Raw genomic sequence first — 12,457 nt, 5'->3', positions numbered from 1 at the left:
TCTGGGGAAACTGAACCAACTTTTCAGTTCAGTTCAGTTCAGTCGCTCAGGTGTGTCCAACTCTTTGCAACCCCATGAATCGCAGCACGCCAGGCCTCCCTGTCCATCACCAACTCCCGGAGTTCACTCAGACTCACGTCCATTGAGTCAGTGATGCCATCCAGCCATCTCATCCTCTGTCGTCGCCTTCTCCTCCTGCCCCCAATCCCTCCCAGCATCAAAGTCTTTTCCAATGAACCAACTTTTAGAGAGCTTCTAATGAAAAGGTCACCTTGCTTTCTGATGAGCCTGCGATAAAGTCCCTCAGTGGAAAAGTTCCATCTACACATACGGTGCCTCTGGTTTTCTTTTTAGTGCCTCATTCACAAGCATTAACAGCAGCAAGGGATCACCAGGTATTTGAAGAAGCCAGCAATCAGAAAAAGAATGGAAAAATAATCACACAAACAAATTCAGAGCAGGCACACAAGGCAGAGTACAGAAGAAACCTTTAAAAATACAAATATCACCGCAGAAAAACAAATATTATATCAATTATATATGGAATCTGAAAAAATACAAATGAACCTATTTTTCAAACAGAGGCAGACTCACAGACATAGAAAACAAAATGATTCCCCAAATGATAGGGGAGGAGGGATAAATTAGGAGTATGGGATTAACAGATACAAGCCATTATATATAAAGCAGATACACAACAAGGACTTACTTAAATAACAATAATAAAGATGATTACATCCTTCAAGAGTCAAGAAAAGATACTGTGTTCATAAAGCAGGAGCAGAATGCTGTGAAAAAGAAAAACCAAAACAAGAAAGAGCTGCTATAAAGTAAGAATAAGATTGCCAAAATGACAATTTAGTAGAAAGTGGCCGATAAAGACAAAGAAATTTCCCAGAAAATAAGTCAAAAAGATAAAGGAATGGAAAGTAGATGAATAAAAAAGAAGTTGAGAAAATAAAATGTTTTCTTAATAAAAAGTCCAGAGAGAACAGGAAGAAGGGAGGGAAAAAAAAAGAAAGAATCCATAAAGTAATACAAGAAAAACATTCAGAACTGAAGACATTTGTCTCCTGGTTGCAAGCATACTCTAAGTAGTCAGTCCAATACCAGTAAATGAAAAAAAATAAAAAGACCAAACCAAGACACATCATCATGAATTTTTACAACACCAAGGATAAACACAAAATCTTTACTATTTCAAGAAAGAAAGGAAGGAAAGAAAACCGAGAAAAAGATTTAGAAAAACTCACAAGACAAGCAACAGATCACATATATAAAGAGTAGAATCACAATGGCAACAGATTTTCTCAAAAACAACAGAGGATACTAGAAGAAGTGGAAAATTTCTTTCAAACTCTTAAGATGAAATGACTTTAAACCAAAAATTTTATATTCTCACTATTCTCAGTTGGGTCTGGGAGTAGAATAAATACATATCTAGACATACCAGGATTCTAAAAATGTTACCTACCAGCATCTATTTTTTAGGAACCTACTGTTTTAGCTATTATTGTTTCAATACTTATTAGGAACACTCCTTTTATTCTCAAAGATGTTCTAGTTATGTTTTAGTTTATTTTTTGGCTGCGCTGGGTCTTCATTACTGCTCTCCAGTTTTTCTCCAGTTGCAATGAGTGGGGGCAAAGAGTGAAAAAGTTGGCTTAAAACGAAGATCATGGCATCTGGTCCCATCACTTCATGGCAAATAGATGGGGAAACGGTGGAAATGGTGGCTGACTTTATTTTTGGGGGGCTCCCAAATCACTGAAGATGGTGACTGCAGCCAAGACACTTGCTCCTTGAAAGGAAAGTTATGACCAACCTAGATAGCATATTAAAAAACAGAGACATTACTTTGCCGACAAAGGCCCATCTAGTCAAGGCTATGGTTTTTCCAGTGGTCATGTATGGATGTGAGAGTTGGACTGTAAAGAAAGCCTAGCACCAAGGAATTGATGCTTTTGAACTGTGGTGGTGGAGAAGGCTCTTGAGAGTCCCTTGTACTGCAAGGAGATCAAACCAGTCAGTCTTAAGGAAATCAACTGTGAATATTCGTTGGAAGGACAGATGCTGAAGCTGAAACTCCAATACTTTGGCCACCTGATGCAAAGAATTGACTCATTTGAAAACACCCTGATGCTGGGAAAGATTGAGGTGGGAGAAGGGGACGACAGAGGATAAGATGGTTGGATGGCATCATTGACTTGACAGACACGAGTCTGAGCAAGCTCTGGGAGTTGGTGATGGACATACTACAGTCCATGGGGTCTCTTAGGCGGACACAACTAACAGACTGAACTGAACTGAACTGAAGGATATTTTAATTCTGATAGGAGTGCATTATCTCTCTCTCTCTCTCTCTTTTTAAAAAAATAAATGTCTCAAAGCAGGCTAATTTCTGCCATTAAAGAAAATGTATATTTAAAAAATAAAATAATAAGATAAAAGTGTGCCCAAAGATTGCTTTCATAAAAGAAGACATCTATTAATCATGAAATCACGAATCTCATAATATGAACCCTAAAGATGTAATTTCAAGTTCTTCAGATTTAGTGTCAATTGTCTTTGTAGACATTAAAACATGGAATTCTTTATTTGGAGCTTAAAGAATGAAAATGTCATTTGAAAACCTGTGTACACATTTTAAAGATGGTTTTGATGCACACACCCATATTAGGCATCTCTCTCACTCAGAGAGATGGTTACATTCATGGGCTCCAGAAGGTCTGACTGGCTTTTGGCTATGTGACCTTCTGGAAACTGACAAAACCCCCCTATGCTTTAGTTTCCTCATCTGTAAAAGGTAAAAGAGCTCACAGTTTGGCATGCTTTGGATCAAAATATGTTTGCCAGTCACTATTTTGTTATATGGAAGCTTCCCAAATATGGTTGTTTAACTAAGCCTTTGTTGGTTTTCTTATAACAAAGTCAATAGGTTAGTCTTGTTTCTCTCAAACGCTGAGATAGCTATACTCTGTAGTTTAAAATATGAGTGCTTGGACTTAACTGTCAGTCCAGTGGTTAAGACTGTGCACTTCTAATGTGGGGGAATGTGTGTGTGTTGGGGGGTGGGTTCAATCCCTGATTGGGGAGCTAAGATACCACATGCCTCACAGTGTCACCAAATATATGTATATATATATATGAGTGCCTGCTGTTCCATCATCCAACAGAAATGAATATAGAAGGAAAGCTACCGAGTCTATGTCATTGTTAGCCACAACTGCCCATCCTTGTCCATCTGAAAGTATGAGCAAGCAAGCTGTAGGCAATTTGGCAATGTCTTCACTAGGCTGCTTGGAGAAGCTATGGATTTTCACATTTTTTTCTGTAGATAGAGTTACATACACCAGCCAAGAAGCTAGAATATATGGGAAAGAGAAATAACTCACCTGGCATGTTTTGATTATGGTTAGTGCTTGTTGATTCGGAAACTATGACATGAGGTTGTATGGTCCGCTGCAAGACTGAGTTATGTAACCAAATAGGTGAATGTCGGCAAGTTTCTTTATAAAGGTGAAATGATAACTCATTTTCTAAGTACTTATCAGCATTTTAAAAATGTAGGGCTTTGAGATCATTTAAGTATTACTGTGTTGAGATGTATTTTAAGATCTGGGGATAAAAATATATGGCTTGTTGTTTTCCTTTTTCTTTTCTTTATTCTCCTATGAAGGCAAGTGATGATTAAAGAATTGAAGTTTTCTGGTGAATGAAACAGCCAGACCACTTTTCATGACAAAGTTGGTAATTAGAAGGCCAATTTAATGGTGAATCAGGCAGAAATATTCAAACCATGACAAATGACTTTAATAATGCAGCTTGCAATGCTTGAACAGAAATAAATTTCACTTCCTCAAACTCTCGCTTTTTTTCTGCCTGCCTGGAAGATACAACTGTCCAGGAGGTATTTTGTACCCTTTATTCAGTAAAGCTTTTACTAGATTTTAAGCGACCAAATAGCTTGCAAATGCAAAACATCATTCAACTTCTTATGATTTTTTTTTTCCTGAAGGTAGACCGTGTTCAGAATTCTGAGTAAGTCAAGATTTATTTTTCTTCTGTTCTGCTTAGCCCTGCAATAGTGTTTTATTGTTGCCTCTCTGACTTGAGGTATTAAAGGGAGCTACATTGGCCTCAAAATTGAAAGCTAATTTTGGTGTTTGTCATAAGTTTGTTAAGACCACATGCATTCCACAGTTTGAAAAATTTCATTATTCTGTCCATGCTGGGGCTTCGTAATTGGATAGTAAGGATGTTCAAAGACTAATTTAGTGAATTGCGCAATATTTTAAATGGAATTATGCAGGTTTATGGGACCTTAGGGGATTCAGCTAGGAGCCTCTCGAGAAAATCTGTTTATCAGTAAATGATATTAGCAGCTTTCACCTAGCTTTTGTCTTCATTAAATTGCTGCTCTCCCAATTGAGGGTCACATCTGAGGCCTGCTTTGATAATTTGTCATTATTGTCTTGTTTATTGGAGTATAAAGTTGATACAGGCCGGGCTGTGCTGTTTATACACAACACTCAAAGAAGTTTCTATTAACAGTTCCACTGGTACTAAATCAAAGTGGAATTTTTCAGGATTCAAGAAAAGGCATCATTTGTAGCATTCTGATTTCCTCTAAAACTCTCTGAGTACATGCCATGCCCCCTTCTCTAATATGTATAACACATAATGGCATTGCTAGAACCAATTCTCTGCAGACTTTCCCAAAAATCCATTTTTATCTTTAAAAATAAGGTTGAAAGTTGAAATTCTTTCCATAGTATTGACCTGTCAGATTAAGCCAAACCCATGCCTCAGAGCTCCCTTAAAGTATGACATTCACACATAATGGCCATTAACTATTTATCTTAAGAGACTTGGGGTTACAGTTGGGATATCAAAATGATTAAGAAACATAGTATTTATCATAGCACAATTGAGCATACTTTCCATTGCACTTATGTGTCCTGATTCCAGCAAGAGGAAGGGAATTCCTTATTCACGGCTTATTTGAAAGTAGCACTGAGCATGTTTAAATCAACTAGTTTCTGGTTGGGCTTTACATGTGGATTGCCACAAGGTGTTTATTCCCCAATGATGACATGGGATCTAGAACTGGGAAAGAGAGTATGTAGATTCTTTTTCCAACCAAATCTGTAATTCTAAGCATTTTTTCCAGGGCAATTTCAGTTCAGTTCAGTTCAGTCGATCAGTCGTGTCCGATTCAGGCCTCCCTGTCCATCACCATCTCCCGGAGTTCACTCAGACTCACGTTCATCGAGTCTGTGATGCCATCCAGCCATCTCATCCTCTGTCATCCCCTTCTCCTCCTGCCCCCAATCCTTCCCAGCATCAGAGTCTTTTCCAATGAGTCAACTCTTCGCATGAGGTGGCCAAAGTACTGGATCTTCCATTACACACCTCCTATCTGTTTTTCTGTCCTTTCAGCAGCATCATTTGATGGACACTGCCTTCCCTGTGTATATGATCTGGGATTTGTCCTACTCACAGGAGTGTTCAGGCGTATCTCACCTTCCCATCTCCATCTTCCATCCTTCCACCCTCCATTTCAGTCCCTCCTACTCCAGGAGCAATATTGTTTCTGTACGAGAGACTGGGTATAGCATGGAAGGCAAATGAAAGTTCAGCAGCCAATGCCCACCATACTTTTGTGGCACAACTTAGGAGAAAAGAACTCCCAGTCCTTTGTAACACAAAAGATGGATTCTCCTTTTGAACTCACCTAGCAGAGTGGTGGTTCAGCAGACTGTGTACATCCAGCTTTCCCATTTCCTGAGCCATCCTTGGCCCTACTCAACCTGGGAGGGAGGTTGAGAAGGACCGGTGCTCATCTCTGAGGATCTAACTACATCCTACACAATGGGCACAAGGCATTGGGATTCAGGAAGACAAAGGCCAGCCCTTCAAGTGTAAGGATAAATGGAAATAGTAATGTCCGTTCTTCCAAGAGCTCAGAATGATAGCTTAGGTTCTCCTATGACAGTTCTCAGGCCAGAAACCTAGCCAATCTCATTTTTGCATACTGTTACCTTGAACACCTACAGTTTTTAAAGATTTTTGGTTATTATCACCATCTATTCTCCCACATAATCACCAGCCTTTCACTTTAAAATGGTTAAAAATTGTTTCATAGATTGCAGATCGTTAATGCAGATTAGACTATTTCTATATTTGATTTCTTAATTTTTAAAAGGAAAACAGCTCTTTCTCACACATACTATCACTTTTTTCTTACTTGAAAATTTTAAATGGCTCTCTAGACACCTCTTTCAATAACTCTTACCCTCCAAAGCTAGGCTGCCTTTTAATTTCAGTTTAAAATAGCTACATTGGGACCATAATATGATTAGAACTAATGAATATTGTGGAGAGAATAAAAAAATTTTATTTAAAATCTTTAAAAAGTATAAATACTTCATGTGAGTAAGGACCTAGGGCTCATCCCAGCCCCGTCGAGGACTCAGTTTTGACTCTGAAGATAAATCGCTTGAATTCATCAGGCCTCACCTTCCTTGTCTGCTCAAAAATATCATGACTCTAAAGTTTCTTCACTGAATGATAGGAAGCAATTGTATTAAAATAAGTTGTCATCCTTTATAACAGTGATAATAATAATAATAATAGCAAAACTGTCTAAGTGCAAAGACACTAGAAACTACTCAGATATTGGATCTAATTGGGTCATTTGTAGAGACGTGGAGGGCCCTAGAGTCTGTCATACAGAGTGAAGTAAGTCAGAAAGAGAAAAACAATTGTTGTATATTAAAACATATATGCAGAATCTAGAAAAATAGTACAGATGAACCTATTTTTAGGAATAGAGATGCAGATGTAAAGAATGGATATGTGGACACGGTGGTGGTGGAGGGGTGGTGGAAAGAATTGGGAGGTTGGGATCAGTATGTGCACTGCCCTATGTACGACAGATAGCTGGTGGCAACCTGCTGTGTAACTCAGGGAGCTTAGCTCAGTGCTCTGCGATGACCTGGAGGGACAGGATGAGGGTGGGTGGGAGATCCAAGAGGGAGGGCATATATGTATGTATACAAAGCTGATTCACTTCCATGTTCAACACTGTAAAGTAACTATACCCTAACTAAAAAAAAAAAAAAAAAAACTTGCCTGTTTCTTTCCAAAGGAGCTCTAGACCCAGAGAATTAGCAGAATGACATCAAAAAAGACATCTAATAAAATTGCCAACTTATTAATGAATATTCCAATTTTACCTAAAAGGTTCTTTCTTTCAGTAAGAGTTCTTTATTCTTGACTAGCTTTTTTTTTTTTCTTTAATGATTTCACAAGCTTAATCCAGGTATCTAGAATTTGCTTGGTAATTACGGAAATCTAAGGTGGTTTCCCCAGAAAGACTGGGATGTCGGAATCTTTACTAACTGTTTAAGGACAGTAGGTAAAATAGGTAACCAATGAAAACCTACTGTGTAGCACAGGGAAATCTACTTAATGCTCTGTGGTGACTTGAATGGGAGGAAGTCCAAAATCGGGGGGGAGGAGTATGCATATGTATTATGTTAGTTATTCAGTTGTATCTGACTCTTTGAGACCCCATGGACTGTAGCCTCCCAGTCTCATCTGTCCATGGAATTCTCCAGGCAGGAATACAGGAGTGGGTTGCCACTTCCTTCTCCAGTGTATATGTATGGCTGATTCATTTTGCTGCACAGTAGAAACTACCACAACATTGTGAAGCAACTATCCTCCAGTAAAAATTGACTTAAAAACTTTTTAATTAAAAAAAATGAATGTTTGGTGAGTTATTTTGAATACGGACAGCAAAAATTGTTGAATTTTGCAGAGTTTTAAGAGGCAATAGCATGGGAGAGCCCAGAACAAGATGGTAAGTCTAGATGTCAAGAACCTGGAGGCTAATTCCGTTTCTGTAACCTTGAGCAAGCGTCCTCACAACTTGGCTTTATCCGCTCTGCCCTGGAATGACAAGGTGGTGAAGAAGCTCTGGCTTACAGTGCATTTGTCATGACAGCCTGTGAGCCCCCTGAGGATTTCAGAGGAAAGGAGAGACTGAGTGGATGTGGTCAGCCCTACAACAGCCCAGTGATCAAAGCTAAAGATTCCAGTGCACTGGCTGCAAACACAGAGCTTTGTAGGCTCACTCCAGCCGAAAGAGAAGACTACAAATTGGCTTGTCAGCAGAAACCAGCTAAGCTATATTCATTTTTCTTTTTCTAGCTTCAGTATTCTTATTTTCTGCTTAGTCTTGAGCTTATTTAATTCTGTTATGGAATTATAAAAGCTAGGCATTTCTATGGCAGTTCTTATATTTGGTGAGAAATGATGAATACACAAAATGCTTCTGGCTTTAAAAGCATTAGATATTTTGAAGTGGCTGTATATATTGATAGATATAATCCTGAATTTTGAGCAAAAAAGATCTAAAAGTTCTATTCCTTGACCTGTAAAACAGAGAAAATAGTATTTACTTATTCTCACAAGACTCATTGCTACTTAAGGACTTATTCATCATTGTGTTAAATAGCAAACAAAAAAGTTTGGAGAAGACATGTTTATATTCAACTAGATAAGCAACAATAAAACAACACAACAATTTTATTTAGTTATAAAATTCAGAAATATAGACAGATCTGCTTAAATGCAAGTAAACACAAATTTGAAGTATGACTTACTCCTTGATATGATAATATTTTTAATGGAATTTTACTTAATTTGAGAAAGAAAAGAAATTTGCAGATATTGTTTTATCTATGTTTTCAGTTGCAAATATGTATCAGCTTGATTTTCAGATAACTAATCATTGAGACTTTTTCTTCAGGTAAATGCATGTGAGTCCTAGAATATAGGGTCTTTATTCCCTGAAAAAACAGAAAATGTCACAATAAATTTGTCTCTTCTTCAAGTCAGCTTGCATTTCAAAATTTTGTACTTTTTTTTTCTGGTTGAGATTTATTTGCGTTCCTCTTAATGTGAAGAGATTGGGGATTTAGTTGCAAATCCATCAATGCTCACATTGGGGGTTAGAAACAGGGATGGGGAGATCAAGGGAAGGTGAAAAACAGAAAATACAGAAGAGAAAAGATAAATATACAGGACAAAATTATGAGACAGCTTACAATTGTTAAAAGAGATTCAAAACTAAAATAATAAATAACAAAAGAGGTTCTATTTCTTGATTGAGAATTTTAACTATGCTGCTTTCCAAATTATTCATGTTAACCTACAAATAATAAGGAGCCACAGTTTTTATGCACTTTTCCTGGGGCTTCCCTGCTGGCCAAGACAGTAAAGAATCTGCTTGCAATGAGGGAGACCCAGGTTCAAATCCTGGGTTGAGAAGATCCCCTGGAGAAGGGAATGGCTACCCACTTCAGTATTCTTGCCTGGGGATTTCCATGGACAGAGGAGCCTGACTGGCTACAGTCCAAGGAGTTGCAAAGAGTCAGACACGACTGAGAGACTAATACTAACACACACATGCATTTTTCCTACCCCCAAATAAACAATACTGAGAATTCTGATTGGCCATGGATATATCTGGTCCTGGAGGAAACGGTAGTCTTGTTGAGCATGTGCAGGAAGAAGGGGTCTTTGTGGGGTTACATATGCTCTCCTGCAAGGTCAAGTGCCATCTCAACAGGATGCCTCCATGATTGCACTTCTTACCCGGTGAGTTTCCCCTCCGTGTTCACTCATAATTCCCGGGAGCTGCTTTGTTACCAAAAAAAAAAAAAATGACATTTCAAGACTTTCATGATTCTCCTAGTTTCACAGCTGTGGGATGTCTCTTAATTACACATCATTCAGTGCACCTGTCTGGGATTTTTAAACGAATCTTTCTTGATGGTAGTTTACATTGAAGTTTCTATTTTGCATATCACTGCCATCCCAATTGGAGAAGGCAATGGCACCCCACTCCAGTACTCTTGCCTGCAATATCCCATGGATGGAGGAGCCTGGTGGGCTGCAGTCCATGGGGTCACTAAGAGTCGGACACGACTGAGCATCTTTGCTTTCACTTTTCACTTTCATGCATTGAAGAAGGCAATGGCACCCCACTCCAGTACTCTTGCCTGGAGAATCCCAGGGACGGGGGAGCCTGGTGGGCTGCCATCTATGGGGTTGCACAGAGTCGGACACGACTGAAGTGACTTAGCAGCAGCAGTAGCAGCCATCCCAATTATATTTATATTTGAAGAGCAAGTTCAATAGGTGAGGCACTGTAGATCAGTTTAAAGGACTCCATTCATTTGAAATTCATTTGGAATTGAACAAAATAACTGTTTGGCCAAGTATGCCCCCCATAAAATAACACTTTCATAAAATCTCCATCTACCAAACGAAATATTTGGACAAATAATCGGTAAATGCTGCACACTGTCACTCCTGGTTAGCCAGAATGCACATTAGTAAATTGAAGCTCTGAGAAATACTTTATGAAAGTACCCATTTCACTGTATTTAATCCAGAGTTTCTCAGTCACTTCAGACTCCTTTCTGTAGTAGACCTTACTTGCATGCTGTTTTTGGGAGGCATGATCTTTAATGAAGGCTGGCCAAGGTACTCCAGAAATGAAAGAAATTAATATATGAGATGGAATACATATATATAACAACAGGCTTCCCAGATGGCACAATAGTAAAGAATCCACTTGCCAGTGCAGTAGACCAAGAGAGGCAGGCTTGATCCCTAGATTGGGAAGATTCCCTGGGGTAGGACATGGCAATCCACTCCATAGAAGGGAATGGCAACTCATTCCAGTATTCTGGCCTGGAGAACCCTGTGGACAGAGGAGCCTGGCAGACTACATTCCATAGGGTCCCAGGTTGGACACAACTGAAGCGACTTAGCATGCAAGCACATTCTTGCCTGAAAAATCCCATGGATAGAGAAGCTTGGCAGGCTACAGTCCAGGGGCTTGCAAAGAGTTCAACACAATTGAGCGACTGCACACACACACACACACACACACAATATAATAAACAATGGCCAAGATCAGAGGAGACAAGAGATATGTTTATTCCATGTTCTAACCCCACCTAACATCCCGTGTATATTCTAAATTGGCCAACAGAAAGATTGAAATCCCAAACGCTACTGCCTAGAAATTGTGGGGCAAAGTGAGCAAGCAAAGTTCAGCATTAATATGTTTTATAAGCCAAAATACCACTAGAACTTTCCTTGACTACCCTTAGATCAAGTAGTACCCTTAACCTGTATATCAAGAAGTAAAATTTATTATATCACAACTTCCAATACCCAAACTACAGTAACCCAGATTATTGCTCATATTTTTAAAGCCAACGAAATATGTTCCAGGGGTTGTCAGGTTGACCAGTTGACCAAGTCATAGTACGTGGTCACAGGACTTCAAATTGACTTTAGACTTAGAGTTCATAATCTATGCTTCAGTTTCTCCAAAGAAACAATTTATTAAAATGCCACTTCAAATCAATGAGATGCCATATCATTAAAAAAAAAAAAATCAAGTCCTCCTAACCAGGGAGACTCATCTGGCTGCTATTTCCTGAAAAATATGAAGAAATCAGAACAGTCACATCTTCCATGCACCATCAAGTTGGAGACATTGCTAGAAAATATAGATATTTTTAGTCCTGTGTTACAGCTGAAGATCCAATCACACAAAGACTTTATATTCAGTGAGACTGAATTTTCTTTCTTTTTCCAAGCTACCTTGCTTAGTGAAATTGGGCAATTTATCACACAATGGCCTGCAGCAAATTTAGTATATGCAAGTGATTAGTTTGCCTCTTCCCCAAGCAGCTTTGATGTAGTTGGGGAAGAGTGGCAGCAGCAAGGGAAGGTCACTTATAACACAAATCCTCTGGGGAACCGTTAATGGGCTATTGACCCTTCTCTACTTTAGGTCGATGTGTCATATTTGATTCTGGTTTCTTGAGATGTAATTTCCAAGTGGTGATGATTCAGGCCTATACAAGATGGGTTGTTCTATCAAGTTTTAAGCACCATATTATTCACTCCATGAATGGCAGGTGCCAGTTGATTGGATTGGAGGTAAGTTTACCATTTCTAGCTAGCCCAGGGCAAAGGAAAAATACGCTATTGACAACACTGGTTAATAACCAAGAGCAAATTATATCTTCACCCTTGCTTTTAACACATTTCCCTTTCCCCCTTAGCCTGTTTCCACAAGATCTGGGAAACTAAGTCAACATTTTGGGTATGGTGTGTCCCTTGGATCTATTTTTATAGTAAATTAAATGGGTCCCTTCTCCACCAACTAATGACTCACTGCTTCACCATCAAAAAGTCTATGGAGGATGTAAAACTATGTCAGATAAAATGTTAAGTTCAATTAACAATCATATTCAAAAGCAGAGATATTACTTTGCCGACTAAGGTCCGTCTAGTCAAGGCTATAGTTTTTCCAGTGGTCATGTATGGATGTGAGAGTTGGACTGTGAAGAAGGCT

Source organism: Capra hircus, chromosome 12, assembly GCF_001704415.2.
Source record: "Capra hircus breed San Clemente chromosome 12, ASM170441v1, whole genome shotgun sequence".
NCBI lineage: Eukaryota > Metazoa > Chordata > Mammalia > Artiodactyla > Bovidae > Capra > Capra hircus.
This window is presented reverse-complemented; position numbering follows the sequence as displayed.